Genomic DNA, 19,187 nt, shown 5'->3' with positions numbered 1-19,187 from the left:
AACTGATCATCTTCAGAATTATTGTTGAATGGATCATCTTCAGAATTATTGTTGAATGGATCTTAGGGAGACGAACATGTATTCCAAAGGTATTTATTTCATTTATGTATTGCAACGATATCAAGAAATGTCGACGTGTTTGATTCGTGATTCAAAACCCTTATGGACAGTACATATAAGATAATCAGCGTTTCCAGACTTATCCAAGTTATTCGCTTAATTCTAAGTCTTTTAGGATATTTAGGCCATTTAGTAGTCATGTTATCCCGGTCACTTCAGAGTTTCCAAAGTAATTCACTCGTTTCCACAATTCAGAAACCTACGATACTTCCATTTAGTTCAACTTGGTCATATAATATATTCATTTTACACTTCAAGGGTATTTTGGTCATTTTATACTTCAGGGGAAATTTCGTGATATCATAATCAGGTAATTTCGATATTCAATTTTTTTAACAAGGATAAATAAAATTTAGAGATTCTGAGGTTATTTGTTTTTCTGGATAATCGCTGAACTTGAAATCATTATTATCAGTCTTCTTGGTTCTATGCAGGTAGTCTGAGCCTTATTCAGTTTAATTTATTTTATTTCACAATCGGACCGAGTTAGAATTTTTAACTACACACATGTAACTATATTCATGTTAGAGTATGCCCAAATACCAATCATATGATGATTGTAATAATACTTTTATTTACCGATTTTATTGAATAAAGACATTGCTGCTATTATTTTCAGTTATATATGTGTTTAACATAATCTGGAAGATAATAAAATCCATATAATGACATAATTGTTATTATTAAAAGATCCCTAGTCAAGTATTATTATGGGCATGGACAATAATAATACGCTTAAGACTAACATGTTATTGATTGATGACAACGAGTTGTCATTGACATAGAGATGTCAGAACTGATGCATGATTATATTGTTAGAGAACAATGTATTTGATTGACCCACCATGAGCATATGTCTTGGATTATTATGTGACAGTCATAACATTGCTCATGGTGATGACTATATGTATGATCCTCAGACTTGAGATCAATACTATCCCAACATATATTGTTGTATGTTTTGATTCAGCTAAACAAGCTCCGTAACTGGTTGCTCTATAAAGACTGTTATTGAATATATATCAAAATATGTAGTGGGTGTGTATCATTAAGATAGGATTTGTCCTTCCTACATAATAGGAAATATATCACATGCCACTTGATTGAGTAAAACTAGAAACGCATGGCTATGCTCGAATAAGTTGATATGAGATATCATAAACTATTCGTTAATTAAAGTCTACTCTAGATATCAAGAAACAATAGATGAGCTATACAAGTGTGACTATTCCAAGACTTGTGCCTATTCTAGATATAAAGGACATAAGGATGTAATACATAAAAGAGTTAATCACCAAGATGATATGTCGGATCATATTTTCTTGTAATTTAGGTGACAATGATATATTGCTAGATGTCACTCATTGTATGTAATATTAGAATTGTTCTAATAATTACTGCTAGCGTTACAAGAACCTACAAGGTCACACCCTAGGATTGAAATGAGCAAAGATGTACAATTTGTTGTACGTTACTAAAATATATTTAGAGTTAATTAAGTATATGTTTTAATAATCTTGAATATTTAATTTCAGTTAATTAAATATATATTTAATTAATTTGAAATAATAAAATCCCTAATATGATTGGACATAAAAGGATTATTAAATTCCAATTAATTAAATATAGATTTAATTAATTTGAAATAATAAAAACCCTAATATGATTATGATAACTTGGCTATAAAAGGGTGTGTTAGATCTAGCAGCCGTTTTAGAGAACACACAAAAACCTTCAGTCATTTTCTCTCAAAACGGTTTTGGGGAAAACAAAATTGCTCTCAATCAGGTGAACTGAATAGAGGTCGAGACGTGATTTCATGGAGGCTTACGATTCGAACCGATCTACACCACTAGTATTCACTGTTGTTCTTGCTGTTTTTCAAAGAACCCACTATAAGTATTCACGTCTCTTCCTCCCGATTTCAGTTTTTCGTACTTGGATCGCTGGTGAGATCGTCGAGTTTTGTTTCCGCTGCGCCATGGTGTGCGCTGACGGTCCCAACAGTGGCATCAGAGCCACTTGTACGATCTGAATTTGGGTTAAATTTTTGGTTGATGCGATATGTATGAGATGCATGTTCTAGTTTTATCGATTTCGGTAAATATGTTGATATCATTGTTCGAATCGATAACCGCAACGATTAATATGTTAATTTGTTAATATGTTTTTCAATCGATTTGTTCCTGGATGATCTGTGGGAATGAGATAGCATATTGCGTTTGGAAGTGGAACAATGGTTGTTCCAATGCAGAAAACCTTCGGAAATACAACAGTGCACTTCATCGATATTTCAATCAATTATCTTTTTACAAAAGAATCGCATTTATATGAAGATCTTCAAATTCTTCTTTCAAGTTGTTGTTTTCTCTTCAATTATATTTCATGTTAATGCTCACAATGTCACTCATGATTCGAGATCAATCATCATTGATGGAACTCATCAAATTGTTCTCTTGGGTTCAATTCATTATCTAAGAAGTACTGCTCAGGTAATAATAAAATCCAACTCAAATATTTAGTTAAATTTTGAATTCGTGTTAATTTTGTTGAATTTTGATAGATGTGGCCTGATCTTATAAGAAAAGACAAAGAAGGTGGATTGGATGCAGTTGAAACATATGTATTTTGGAATGCGCATGAACCGATTTGTCGTCAATATGATTTTAGCGAAAATCTTGATCTTATTCGATTTCTTAAAACGATTCAAGACAAGGGCTTATATGCAATTCTTCGAATTGGACCTTATGCATGCGCGGAGTGGAATTATGGGTAAATTAATTCACTTGGTTTCTTTTTATCAATTATTTGAATAATTAATTTTTTTAGTACACATAATTTTATTCATTTCTTGAATAATATTTAATAGGGGTTTTCCTATGTGGCTGCATAATATGCCTGGTGCTTCTTTTCGAACAGCCAATGCATGCCAGAACAGTGCATAACTCTGTTAACACATTGATTATTCGTCTTTGAACAACAACGGATGCAACTCATGCAACAACATCGATTACATATTCGACCACAGTAATTTGAAGTTACCTTGACAACAAGAACTAGAATAAAAAATACTTGTATATATAATTTTTATTAATGTCAGTCGGAAACATGATAAACTAGTATAATTTCTTAAAATAATTAAAAAAAATTGAATAAAATTCCTTTCCTAAAATAAAAAATACTCCATAAATAAAACTAAAAAATTTAAAGTATAAAATCTTCACAAACGGCTTCCACGGCTAATCTTCTAACTTCACAATAAGCTTTTCCGAATTTGTCTTGAGAAATCTTAAATGTACATGACTCTTTTCCTACGCATTCCTGTTAAATTTAAAAAAGGAAAAAATATTATCAATTAAAAACAAAAATATAAAATTTTAACCCACTTTTTGCATAAATATAGATTTTTAACTTACATTTTCCAGTATTGATACTAAATCCACATCCGATTCACATTCACCTTTCTCAAATGATCCACACACACCTTGTGGATGACCAAAACTTGCAAATTCAATCTTTGAAATCGGTCGATTATGACAAGACAATTCTACCCATTTTCTTTCGTAAGCATTAACGCAAATCGATCCAATTTCAACGGTTTGAAATTGTACATATGAAGGATTACCACCAAATTCTTCAAACAAAACCAATGTATTATCACCATCATGAAGAAATGATCGAGGAACGTGATACCTTTAAAACCACAACAAAATCACAATAGTCAGTAAAAGCAAATAAAAATCTCCTCGAAAAATAATATATATATATATATATACATATAACTTAGGTTACCATCTTTGCGTAGGTTCACCACACTTGGAGAGACATTTTTATCACTAAATCTGCCACAATAATCACAAGCCTTTGTTTTGCAAAGCTGCTTATTAGCTATATAACTTGGCCAATATCTACCAAGACTATGACCATTCACCCAGGCCATGCCTTTTCCTAAACCCAATAAATCCACAACAACTGGTTTGTTCCCAAAGGAGCCTTGAATGTTGTCTGGGATTTCAACATAAGAAAATCAATATCAAATATCATATATATTATAAAGTAAATCATTTATTTACCTTGTACCAAGTGAAGTTCTTGTTAATTGGAATTTGATCTGAAATCCATTTCAATGATGATTTTTAAGGGTCAAAAAGTTTGTTTGAAAATCCATTCAAACCTATTTTATAGGTCCATTATTTGGGTCACAAAATTTTGGCGTGAAAGGGTAAGCATGTGACAATCGATACTCGATCAAAACCATTCAGTTTGAATATTAAAATTTTTATTAATCATCAAAGAAACTCATAATCTATTCAAACTTGCGCATTTCTTTTGAAATTTTCAATCTTTGCGTTATAAGAAAACACAACCAACATAAAACATTCCCACAACGACCAAACGACCTATGGGCATGCTTAATTCTACCAAAACAATCAAGTAAAATTATTTTCTTTCTCAACTTACTTAAAAAGTACTTCCAAGTTTGTTCCACACGTTGTAGTGCCATCTCTACTATGTCTTAACATTTTATGACGACGTCCTTAGGTAAGGTAGTGGCACACTCTATATTACCTTTAGGGGTAAGATGTAACTACCTCAATACTCTTAATGTTTCTCTCAACCACTGATTAGTGATTATCAAATTATCATCGATTATATCATGGAATTTAATTGTCTTGTACCTATGGAGTCTCCCTATCAGAGACTTCTGTAATGTAGCTGAAGGAGCATGTAAGGTATGATGGGCTCTTGGAATCACTCTCGCGATCTTACAAATTACAAACTTGATGTTTCTTATGTATACTACATCATCTACTCCAGCGTCTTTCAAAAAATCAAGGTCATTGCTGTACAAGATAAATTCATCTCTAGTATCATCAACGCATGAAACATGACTCTCCCATCGAGCCTCTAGAATATGATCAAAATCTTCAAGCACAAAAATTCTATAATCAAATATGAACAAAGGGAACACCATCAAAATCTTAGTTTTAAAATAGTATATTTGAACCTAGGGGCATGTATTCATCGATACTTACTAAGACTAACCAACTAGCCCTAAGATCGACTAAATCAAGACTTTAACATAATTAAATTAACACACTAAACCCGACCTGTAATATACGATGGACCTAAGAAGCCATATTTGACCACCCGAGCGACAGACAAAGTCAAGCCTTAATTTTTATTTATTAAAAATGCACAATATTTTTAAAACATACATACTAGATAAAATTAATGAGTAAAAAAATAAAAATGTTTATAAAAAATCGGAACTATGAATATATCATAGTATAAATCAAAGTAAATAATAATAATAATAAATTTACAAACTGAATATTACTAAAGTCTTACAAATACCCACTAAAGAATTAAGTATTGTATTTTGAATTGATGACGGTAGAGATCCCACGTTAACGATGCTCCTCGAACAAGAATAGAAATATAAAGATCTACGAATAGAATCAATCTAGATGGGGAGCTTTATAAGCTCATTAGTATACATCCATTCTATTAGATCTAATGCAATTCATAAACATTAGAATGTAAATCAAACATAAACATAGAAGTGTGACATAAACATCTCAATTAACTTATTCATCAGAGTTTGTCATGTTATTAATATTGTACATAGGGTTACTACAAAGGCTCACTTTATTATAGCCAAACTCATACAAACAGGTCTTACAAATGGTACTATATTTTTCATATTCAAGTTACTCCCTTGGAGTATATATTAACTTATAGATGTCGAACAAAGGAATAACAAATCAAACAGAAATAGACACGTGGTTAGAGTATAATGTGCTTATTTTGTTTGGCATAGCTCAACTGTTAGTAAGAACAAATTGATGAATAGTCAAGAACCAGGGATGCAAATGAATGAGTTTAAACGAACACAAATGTGTTTGTGTGTGTTTCTTTATTTTTAAAGATATTCATATTCGTTCGTTCGTTTAATGTTCTCGAACATATTCATTTAATATTCGGCGACCAACACTCTTTCTATTCTCTTATTTACAAGTCAGAAAATGGTATAACTACACTCTTAATGCTCAAATTCCATAGATTTCATAGTTTAAACTCCAAAGTTCACGTTATATTCAATTTAATTCATATATTCATCAATATTTAAAATATAAAAAATAAAAGAAAATGAGAACCAAATAAACGAACTTGTTCGTGAATATTAACGAACAGAACATACATCTGTTCATATTTGTTTGTTTATTAAATGAACATACAAATTTTATTCATACTTGTTATTTAACTTAATAAATGAACATAAACGAACGTTATACGAACTGTTTATGATCAGTTCGTCAAATGCTATGTTCATTTACACCCCTATCAAGAACTTTTGGATACAGTTAGGCTTTTCAGATTCTAGGGCCGGAAGGAATGTAGTGTTAAGAGTCATTCATGCCCAACTCCAAGTATTGGTTTTTTTTTTTTGCTCCATTAGGTTCTCTGAACTGATAAGATACCAAAGCCACTGTAATTACATTATGCTCATACAAGTTATACATAATATGCAGGTGTCAATGAAGAATCCGTATTTAGATATCAATTTTATATATATTTTAATCAATATTTTAATTAAAAAAATAAACATGAATATGTAAACAGATAATGGATTTAAGTATATCCAATAACAATATTATCCTAGATGAAGCAAAGAGAATTCGTGTATTCAAAGACTCGGATCAAAGATTCCATGAAAACTAAGAGTAATTCACAAAAAAAAAAAAAAAAATCAGATAGAATAATTTTATACTATCCATTGTGATCCTAGTTTTTACCCAAGAAGGAAGTCCAGCTACTTGTACGACAAGGGCATGCCAACAGCTACCACATTTATGAAATTGTATTAGTTCGACCGTCTTTGAGACTCTACAACCAAGCGTATTTCTTATTTAGCATCAGCAAATTCCATGATAAGTACGGAATGTATCATTTACATCACATACCAGACGTTTGAAAGATCTTGTATGTGGTGTTTTCCTGGGTTTCTCTTGATCTGATTTGGAACAATTCAGAGCCTGCATGACAAAAATATAGATTCTTACCAGCAGCAAAAGCTGTGAGGCAAAATTTTCATAAAATATTAAGAAAGCTTGCAGCATAATGGATCCTACAGAATCGCTGCCAAACAGCGCATGCTGTCGACACAATCAAAATCAAGTAACAGATGATACTACCTGAATCAATGACTCCACATGCCGCCGCATCCGGCTGTGCATAAACCCCTCTGAGCACTAAGGAATAGAATGGAAGTCACATAAATTAAACATTGCACAGGTGTGTAATCATGCAGCAAACGGAAGTAAAAGACCATTAATATCAGTATGTTAAAAAAGCCACAAATGCATGGTGTTCCTTGAATTCATTTTAATAAAACACTAAAATGATCTTATCCAGATTAGTTCTCAATAGACATGAGTTCAATCTTTTCCTTCATGTCCTCTAAATTAGTTCTCATTATACAACTCCTTTTTACATGTCCTCCAAATTAGTTCTCAATAGACACGAGTTCAATCTTTTCCTTCATGCAAACATTTCTAAACTAATTTCCTTACGTTCCATACATCCTCCTTTTTGGATTGAAGCCATACATCCTACTTAATTTGCGCTTCTACTGATATCAGCTGCCTAACACTATGTCCTCTACAAATTTGCTTACCTTATGAGCATTTTGTATGGTATCAGTTAAATTTTGTGCAACCAATAAACTTCTAGAGACTGCTTCATGTCATCCATCCTCCTTAAATCCCATGATTGTCCTCAATATGAATTCTCCTCTTTTTAGACAACTAAGTGAAGATACTCAAGTTCCTCATTTTATGATATGCCATAATCTAAAGTTCTCTATATAACTCTATCTCTACTGCTTCTGCGTTCATAGTAAGGGTAAATTCTCCATTGTTGTCGTTTGAAAAGTGGATTTAAAAAGGTATTTGTTTTATCTGTTAATTTAAAATGTTTCGCATTGCTGTCAAAAAAATATTGTTAACAGTCAAAATTTATATTTTAGTCATAACGTTAGAAAGTAAAAAATTAAGTTAAATAGTATTTGAACAGTATTTTGATCACTTATATGCAAAAGTCGAAACCCAAAAGGGTGAGAAATCGAGAGAAGGGAAAAGAAATTTTCCTAATTGAAAATTCTTTCCGAAAAACAAAAAAAAAAAAACCTATTTTTGTAGGTTGTGGATTACTACAAGTTAGAGTCCTACTAGATTTCTCTTCTTCCTAACTTTTATATCCTAAAACTTGTCTTTATCTTCACCAATGGGTGCATTCAAGAAAGCTTTTGTTACTCAACAAGCTACAACCTTTTTTTAATGAGGCCTCCTATTCTTATCAAAAACAAAAAGAAAAAAAAAAAAACAAAAAAAAGTATAAATGCTTTTGTCCACCTATTCGACTGTGTTTGAAACCATGGGTGTATTAGATAAAGCGGATACAAACTCAAGAGGTTGAACCCTTGACACATCTCACATTTGTTCAAAATTTTGAAGCCGATCCAACAATTGGCGAAACTCACACAAGAGGTAAGAATGATCACCAGCAAGAGGAGATTCAAATAGAAGATTTAGAATTGCACATTGTTCCAAGGAAAGGTACTCGAAGTGTGTACCTTAATTTTAAAAGGCACAAGGCGCATTGAGGAGCAAAAGGTGCTTGTAACTAGGGATGGGCATGGGTCGGGTTTTCGGCCAATCTGATCCGAGTTTAGGGTAATTTGACCCGACCCGACTGATCCGAAATAATATAAAACTATTATTTTATTCAATAAAATAGGGACTTAATTGAAAAAAAATATAAAGAGGTATATTATTACAATTATCCCTAAATATATAAGGTATAATTATATAATATTCGGGTCGGGTATTTTTCACTTAAACCCAAACCCGACCCAACCTGAACTTATCCTCTAAAAAACCCGACCCGATTGGCATATGCATGAAATAAAACTGACCTTAAGATGATAATTCACATATGCATGATAATTTAAACAAAATAAACTGACCTTAACATGATAATTCACATATGCATGAAATGTTGATAAATGCCTGTAACCCCCCAGATCGATGCGGGTAACCCGATCCGATCTGGGTTGTCACATTAGGGCCACCGGAGCGACCCACTGTAAAAATAGCGGAAAATTTAAATCTTTTTATCAGAACATGTAAACTTATAAAATCATTTATCAGTATGCAGAAATAAAACAGATTTTCAGACTCAAATATTAAAACAAAATACAATTACATGCCCCCTAATCACATGTAGCATACTCTGCAATAACGCCGGAAGAACTCCCTTCCTGATGCCGATAGCTGCACTGGTACATTTCTTTTAACCTGCAATGTTGAGTAATAGAGTAAACTTCAGAAAGCTCAGTAATACAGAACTACCAGATGATGCTGAAGAACGTGTAGATACAAATAAACATACATTTCCTTATTGGTTCAGATATTTACAGATTTTTAGGCTGAGCTGAGATCCATTGATATTTCAGGTAGTAACAGATAATATTCAGTTCAGATGGAAATATTTCAGATGTCTAGGTTCAGGAGATTAGAATAGGTTTTCTAGTGTGTTCCTAAAAATCATGTAACTTTTCAGATCTTTTTAAAACGTATATATATATACCCTCATCCGTTCACATCATAAATGTGTAGGTTCCCCAGAACCATACACCCAACCGCACATGCCATTTAGACCCTGAGCACAAAGCCGAAGAGTCTGCAGATAATCTTCCTCCAACAATAAACCCCAGATAAAACATTTCTCTGTCGATAAACAGAGATATCAGAAATCAAAACGTAATTCAAATCAGATATCGTAACAGAATCCAGGTTAGGAATCAGAACATATTTCATATTAGATATCAAAACAGAATTCAAATAAAAAATCAGATAAAATATTCATATAAGTAGGGAACACACTAGAGTTTCCAGATATTATTTAGAGATACATGATAATCTTATCGGGCAGAGAAATACAAATCTTTAGTTTACTGATAGAATGCCGAGAATTAGAATCACTATTAGAAGAGCCTGTTAACTGACAAAATCATCAGTTATTCATAATATGCTTATCATGATCACCTTATTCAGACATTTATCGGAAGCTCTACGTAATCAGAAGGGTATTCAAGATCCTTTACATATGAGTTACTTATGTTTTCATACATGACCAGAGTGATTTGAGCTGATAAAGAATAACGAAGATTCAGGACCTTTACAATCTATGTCGATTGATCAGATTATCGAACAACTCCAGATGAATAGCTCCCAGAACTAATACTTGTCAACTAGTCAAATTCATTAACCTTCCAAGGTATTTACTCTTTAATACCAAATATTTTTATCCATAGATCACCTTCTGAGTCATCACTGAACAGATCTCAAGGAGACGAACATATATTCTAATGGTCTTTATTTCATTTCCATGTTTCAACTATATCAGAAAATATTGACGTACTTGATTTGTGGTTCATAATCCATAAGGATGATACATCACGTAAGTTCATCCGAGTTTTCAGGCTTATTCCAATCTCTTACTTAATCCTCAATCCTTGAGGTTACATAGTTCATTTAGCAGTAAAGTCTATTCCAACTACTTCGGATTTTTTCCAGAATAATTCCGGACGTTTCTGAATTTCGGATACATATTGTACTTCCTTTCAGTTCAATTCGGTCTTCGTGATTGATTTGTCGAACAAACGTCCAATTCTTAGTACTGAATGTGATCTAGAGTTGAACTAAGTTAAGATGAATACTTCCAAAATTTATTATCGAGCCAAACTTGAGAAGACGAACACGTATTCCAATAAAATCTATTCTATTCAGGTATTGACATAGCTTTAGGGTTGATCTACTCACTTCAATTGTGTTCCATTACTTTTAAAGGTAATCCAACACCTATGCTTATTTGGATTCCCTTAATTTAATTAATCCAAGACATTTACTTAGTTTAGGCCATAAGGGTATTTTGGTAATTTTGGTATTCAGTTTTATTCCATTCACTTCAGAACTCGAGGATATCCAATCATTCCTGAGCTTGGTGATATTCTTGGGTCATTTCCATTATAGGGGTATTTTGGTCATTTTACAGATTCAGTGTATTTTAATCTTTTTCTTCCGTCCGATCTTACTATTAAATTCAATATTATCATTTATTTCAGTCCTTTCGAATAATTCTGATAGCAGAATACCCCCGATAAATTATTCTTCAGGTATTTACTCATTACTCGAATATTTTCGGGTCCAATGCCTTCTCAGATTTTACAAACGGAATATCATGAATTTTTCTGTACAAAGATAGGATCTTAACAATTAAATTCGTACTTAATCGAGTTAAGTACAAATCCTCAAAGTACTTTCTCATTCCGGGTCAACTCAAACTATTTTATCTCTAAATGACATTTTCGTAATTTCTTAACCAGATAATTTCGATATTAGCTCTTAACGAAAATAATTATAATTTAAAGATCTTATGATTAATTGCTTTCCCCAACATTCTCTGATCTTGAAATGATTCCTTAACAGACTTCTAACATCTTGCTCAAACCCTCATGGGTTAAAAATCGATTATTCGTATTTCCTAAGCAAAACTAACATTTCTTATGCACATCAGTAATTTTTTACCGGATCAATATGTCTTTTCAGAGTTATTAACCAACTTCCAAGGATAATTCTTGTCATCTTAAAATATAAGGGTATTTTCGTAATTTTACCCAACCAAAGTATTCTCATAATTTCTCATCCGAGTATCTTTAATATTTAAACTTTGCTGATATAACATATAAGTTACAAATCCAGGGCTGATTTCTTTATCACTAATCACAAACTTGAAATTTAATTCTAACAATCCCTCAATCTCCTATAATAATCATCTGAACCATAATCAGTTGCCAAATTTCTACTATGTTCGGATCGAGTGTAAGAATTCATTAACTACACAAATGAGACAAACATTATTTTATTCATACATTTATCAATATTCACATGTTCCATAAAGCATAAAGAGGTAGTAAAGTATTACCTCGATTTCTATGCAATACTAATCAACCATTAAATTTCATTCGAACGCCCTCGATCTTGAAATCAACTTTCAATAATTCCTCAGATGCATATCAACAGAAATTACATAAAAAACGAAGCTTAATTGAGATAAACGGATCGAATCGAATGATAAATCATTGAAAAACAGCTTACCGGGTTCGAATTTGGCGAAACAGACTTCGGATTCGAATTCAGGACGTCGAAAGCATAAAATATGAGTTTTTGAAAATTTGGAAATTTCGGTCAAAATCAAAGTCAACGGGTTTGACTGGCAATTTCGAGGCCTTCGGGTCTGAATTTCGAAAAACGAAATGCGGAATCAGATTTGGAACGTCGAAAAACGTCAGGATAAGTATATTCGGTCGAAGTCAAAGGTCGTTTAATGCCCGGTCAAAGTTTTGGTCAACAGCGGTCAACGGTCAACGGGTCGGATCGGGTTAGAACCTGTCAAACAGGTTCAAAATCGGTCATTTTTTCCTTCCCCACGCGTAGTGGCGGCTCGTGGGGGTGTGTAGGCCCACTTCCGGCAGCCAATAAATCACGTAAAAAATTTTAAAAATTATTTTAAGGCATTTTAAGACACTTACCAAGCTCGGTTCACAATTTTGAATGGCGGAGAGCTCGATTTCAACAAATCAGAAACTTTAACCGCTTCACCTCCTCACGCGCCGCCGCCGACGGAGACCAAGGATGTTACCGGCCGACTCGGAACAACACAAGGAACATGATGGTGCGGGAGGTGTCGTAAATGGATCATCGGATCGTCGTGAATCGACGGAAAACCAACTGAAATCGAGTTATTACCGACGATACTTCCGAGTGAAATTAACGACGAACGACGACGATTCACGATGAAATGTTTGAGGGGTTTCGCTCCTCGGTCGACAACGAACACGATGGTGGTTTCGGTTCGTTGATCGGAGGTCGGACGACGAGTAGATCGGAGATCGAAGTAGGGTGAACGAGAGAGGAAATGGGAGAATTCTGGAAACTGAGCACGAGTGGGGGAGTTATATTTCATCATATATAAAAATGGTTAAATCATGGGTTTAGTCACTGAACTTCCTGTACTTCTTAAAATGGTATGTCAACTTTATGATTTTATAATTTAATCCCTAATTTCTTCCAAAAATACCAATTAAATTCACCACTTTATAATTTCTTAATTTTAGCCCCTAAATTGGGGTGTTACAATGCCACACAATGCAGTCCAATTTTCTGCCTTCTACATGCCGAGGGAAAATAACTACATTGTTAAACATCATATTTTTCAATATTGGCAGCAGAACTAAAGTAGAAAAAGAAACTCTAATATTCTGATATTACCAAAAGTAACAAATCCTGCATTTGTTGATAATGCATCATCAGTTGCTCTCTTCAATTCAAGGGATGGAGAATGAGACCACAAACGAGGAGGTGCATTACTCAGCCCACAGTACATCTTGACTCCATGAATTCCTAAAAGATGATGAAGCATTTAAAAGAACAACAAGAAATATAACCACAAGATCTGCATAAAATTGTTACACCCTCTTAATGAACCTGGAGGAAGGAGGTTGCTAGAATAATGTCTATTCGGCTCTTAACTCTTACATCTTCGCCTTGATTATGGACGACATCTATTGTGCGACACCAGACGGTATTCCATGGTGTATGCTTTTCGATGACGATATTATCCTAGTTGCTGAAACAAAAAATGAGCTGAATAGTAGACTGGCTACCTGAAAGACTGCTTTGGAAGAAAAATGTCTAAGGATCAATATTGAAAAGACAAAGTATTTATGTTTAAACTTCAATGAGAACCAAAACGATGAAGATGTAAAAATATGCATCAAATGACATATTTTCCTCTCAAAGGATTGTTTTAAGTACCTAGGGTCTATGATACTTAAAGATAGGGGTGTAGATGATGACGTTACACACCGTATAAAGGCGGGATGGCTAAAGTGGAGGGCTGCTACTGGAGTTTTGTGTGACAAGAAGGTGCCTCTAAAACTTAAGGGAAAATTTATAGAATGTCAATTAGACCAGCGCTGCTGTATGTATCAGAATGTTGGGCAATCAAGAAGGACCACGTTAGGAGGATGGAGGCCGCATAAATGAGAATGCTTCGATGGGCATGTGGTAGGACTCTGTGGGACATGACACCAAACTCTACAATTAGGAGGTCTTTGGTGGTGGTGCATGTATCTGAAAAGTTGAGGGAGGGAAGACTACGGTAGTTTGGGCATGTCCTTAGGCGACAACCGTCGGATGCGGTCAGGGTAGAGCCGATTACAGTCGACGGTGACAGAAGGAGAGGTCGACCAAGGAGGAAATGGGTAGACTGCTTGAGATCTGATTTGAAGGATTTAGCCCTTACCGAGGACATGACCTCTGACAGGAAAACATAGAGACTTAAGACCATGGTAGCCGAGTAGTGTAGGTCACAGCAATAGGGTGTAGCATATTTGTCTTCTTTTAAAGCCTTCGTAGTAATTTCCATGACTTCTACTTTTTATACGTTTCTGTCATTTGAATTTATGAAGGCTTAGAACTAAGGTAACGGAGTAGTGTTGCCTTAGTTTAGGTTTTAACCCATTTAACTTTATTCCTTCTCGTAACTTGCTATCGCTGACTACTGTGTATCATTCTCTTCATGTTTCATCTTTTTAAATTTAGCCCGGACTTACGTGTCTGTCTATATGAAGAGATTTTTACGCAGGGATTTATTTGCAGAGATTACTTCCCATTACAGATACGCACATGTAGACTGCATATGAAGACTGTTCAACTATGTATTTATTTATTTATTTATACATGCATTGTATTTTATCTTTATTTTTTTAATTTTGACTGTCGGAGGTCTTCCATGGAAGCTGCTCTCAACCTGGCGTTGGGGGCAGCCTACTACCCTACCTGCTCTTTACCCCATTGCATATGGGAATAGGATTTTGTTATTGTTATTGAATCCTTGAATCTCATCGGAAATACCACTGTCACCTTATTTGCCTGCTAAAGTATAATTTTCTACCCCATTAAATAACAATAAAACAATATTAAGGTAGACATGTTTGCACATCCAGCCAAAAAGAAATGAAACAATTATTTTTATGAAAAGAGAGAACGAGAAAGACTATCTGAGGCACAATAAATAAATCTATACCTACACGAGAGATGATAAGAGAATGAAATATAAAATATACTTACAATTTTAGGTCCATCATTAAAACTAAAATCAGACTATTTACGTGAAACAATACCTGCGGAACAAGGAAGAAGGACTCATCGGGTCAATGCACGAGGGCAACAAACTGATTTATATCAGGCGCAACAGTTCTTGAAGCAAGGTGCTTTAGGATTACTCTTAAAGGGGCCCCTAATACCACTTCTCTAACAGAAGAGATCTTTACCAAAAGAGTATGTATGTGCTCTGCATGTTATAAAAAGTCAAAACTGTCAAACAAGAACATGAATGATGCAGACTAAGGAAACAAAAGCTACACTCAGTTTGAAGGTGCATCTAATTAACAACTCTGTTAACTTTTCTGCTAAAAGTGCCAAGATGGATATCTAAGCCCTTAATCTTAATCAACCATGAAAGAAGTTAAATAATAGATAGAAATCACCTTTTCATAAGTATAACCCCCCGCCACAAGTTGAACAGCATACACCCATCTTTTTGTAATAGAATAGCCCAGGTATTTCATTTTTATTTAAGGGGAATAACATAAAATTTAGTCTAGTAATGCTTGTAATTCATCTGTAAACGTTGTCACTAATAGTTATAATTTGATTGCTCTGTTTCATCAATTAAAAATGACGGAAAGGTTAGCTGATGACTGTAAAATAATTTACAGGTCTCCTTCGTTCTAAAGAGAAACTCATTGCATTTTAAAAAGAAAGATTTATATCTATAATAAGAGTTGAGTTTGATAGTTGATAAAATTCAACTATATTTCATTTGTGTGATTAATGGAGTGGTTGTTGATAGCAAACCTTGGTGAGGCAATATCCCCAACCAGAGAGTGCAAGCAATAAGAGCACATTACTCCATTTCTGTGTTTGTAGTCCACTTTAAACATAGCTTATTCTATTTGCTGTGACACTGACTCCCTTGGTCACCAAACAGATTAGATATGATGAACATTGCATATGCATCTGAAACTATAGACAACCATCCTATTTGACATGGAAGCTACTTGGGAGAAGCACCATACAAAATATGATTGATCTTTTAAACTAAAGCTCCTATTGTGTTCCTGAAAAAGGTGTATATATACACATATGTATCCATCTTAAATTTATGACTATTCACCCAGTTATCTTGTACCTTTCGACTTCAGGTATAGCAATACTTACTAATATCAAGTTTAAACCCAAGAAAACTAAATGTAGAGAAGTCATTGAGAAACATTTATCAAATAATGAACCTTAGACATATTCATATGCTCCAAACATTAGTTAATTCATTTTTAATCAAGGACGGGAATTTTCAACAGGTTGATGCTAATATTTTGGCATATAACTGAGCAAGCTCATAAAGACCTAAGAAAATGAACTTGTTGATCTTCATCTTGAGGAATTTTAGACAAATTCAGTTTCAATGTCAGATTGAAGCCATCCCTCGGAGGATCAAGAATTTGCACGATTAAACCATAAGCTGCCTTTATAGCTTCTATGGCTCCAAATGGAAGTCCACCAACAAAAATAGTTTCCAGAGGTGGGGTAGGCAATGATAATGAAAGCCGTAGAATATGCAGATTCTTCATTGACACCAGCATATTACGTATAACTTATATGAGCATGATATAATTACAGTGGCTTTGGTATCCTATCAGTTCAGAGAACCTAATGGCGCAAAAAAAAAACGGCACTTGGGCATGAATGACTCAATTTCTCTTGCATAACTATAACAAAGTAAAAGCTTCTAAATCACCTGAACATGGTAACAAACATCATCAAACTCAACCCAGTGATGGTCTAGCTCAATTGCCTTTTCAAGGCTGCAAAATCAACATGAGAGAAATCAGCAAGCTTTACAAGAAAGTGGAAACAATAAGCTGAAACTGTCCAGTTAGCCTGAAAAATATTCAGTGTTTTCAACCAAAATAAATCTGTTTCTATACTCAACAGCAGCATGTGTAATCTACATGCAAATATTACAGCAAGGTACAAATGAGTCCATGACCATTAAACGCATGCACAGCATGGTTCCAACTTGGCATGCACCTTTAACATATAAAGTAGAGCAATTTTACACTCTTAACACTACATTCTTTGCAGGCTTGAGGCTTGTGAGAAGTGGAATTTAACAATACTAACTATTACTAAACTGTAAAACATAAAAAGCCCTAGAATTTAAACGCATCTGAATAGCCTAAACGTATCCAAATGTCCTTGACGATTCATCAATTTATTCTTCCTAACAGTTGAGCTATGAGAAACAAAAAAAAGCACAGTATACCGAACCTGTACACTTACAATATTCTAGTTTAGATATTTATTATAGTTTTTAATGGGAATTTGTATTTTTCATGTTAATTATTTGTATCATCAGTGGACATGATACATATATGGCATACCAACACGTAGGGTAGGGGGTCAAGTATCTAAACCTAAAATTAGTAGTTAAAAGGAAAAAAAACACTGGAGAAGAGCAACGCACTGCAAACAACAATGGAAGAATGGTCACTGATGAGGAAGAGGGACCATGAAACTCATATGAGAAGGCAATAAAGAATGATAAATACATCTATGAATTGTTTTTAATGAGGCCTCCTACTTTTATCAACAACAAAAAAAAAATCTATGAATTCGAAATAGAGTTGGATTCTTAACCTGACGCTGCTTGAATTCCCAACATGTCTTTCAATATATAAAATTCGAACAAGAACTAAAATAAAAGAAATCAAATAAAATAATAATAATAATAATAAAAGTATATATTTATCAGATTAAAGGAAATGAAATGAAAAAAAAGACGAAGGAAAAAGTACTTCTGGACTCGATTCAGTAAAGTCTGGAGAAGGAATCGTGAATGGGACTGTAAAAGTATCATCGATTTCTTTCAACGTCGATCGAAAAGGATGAAGACGACCAAATTCGTACTATCCGTCGCCTTTTTTTTCCTTTGTTTTTTCCCCTCTTTAAAAAATGGGATTGTTTGATTTTATTGCAGTATTCTTACTTTGGAAGAGGATCAAATTCAAATCACCCGTTAAATACATCTCCTTTTGGCAATTTAAATTCATTTCTTGAAAATATGTTGCATATAAATTATATATGGGTAAACTAGATTTCAGGTTATTATTTTATTTACAATTGGGTCATATTTTTTCTAAAATCTGTAATTTAGTAATTAAATTAAAATTTTATTACAAATATGTCACTTTTTCGTTAAGATTGTAACAAAAGTTTAATTGCTTTGGTATAGTAATACTTTTAGTCTCCAAAATTTATAGATTCTATCTAGGGGTGCTCGAACAGTTAATTTGCTTATCGACCGAATTGAAATAATCAAAATCGAATTAACTAAACTTTTTTCTTTAACCGTCAATCAAACTATTTGTTTTTTTAATTATTAAACAACTAAAAAGAGTTAGCTTAATTCAGTCGATGATCAAAATAATCAGATTTTTTCTTTTAAATTTGCTTAGTTAAATTAATTTGGATATACAAATAGATCTCGCCACCAAGGCCTCATAAGTATACATCTGTATTTTCGTCATCTTGCCATTAAGATTGATTAGACAGATGTTCATTAACCACTAAGAACACACATATATATATTCAATTTGTCACTAAAGTTACTCAAGCAATTACACTTGCGTAACTGTGACCAAACATTGGTACTCTAGGCCAATTACTCTTTTTATACATTTAAGCCATCATTATTAGTTGACTAGTCCTATAGAGATACTTTCATAATTTTACTCTTATAAGAGTATTTTAGTAATTTATAACCCTCAAATACACTCTAATTTTCTGAAGAGATAATACCTATTATTAATCTTA

At 33.4% G+C, this 19,187-nt stretch overlaps 1 pseudogene; it reads right to left on the bottom strand.

The window, feature by feature from the left end:
* Window positions 1-7,025: 7,025 nt before the first annotated feature.
* On the bottom strand, window positions 7,026-18,365 carry LOC120120482 (annotated as a pseudogene).
* Window positions 18,366-19,187: the final 822 nt, after the last annotated feature.

This window comes from Hibiscus syriacus, unplaced genomic scaffold (assembly GCF_006381635.1).
Source record: "Hibiscus syriacus cultivar Baekdansim isolate YM2019G1 unplaced genomic scaffold, ASM638163v2 tig00110339_pilon, whole genome shotgun sequence".
Classification (NCBI taxonomy): Eukaryota; Viridiplantae; Streptophyta; class Magnoliopsida; order Malvales; family Malvaceae; genus Hibiscus; species Hibiscus syriacus.
The sequence above is the reverse complement of the archived record's forward strand: the minus strand, read 5'-3'. Positions and strand labels throughout refer to the sequence as shown.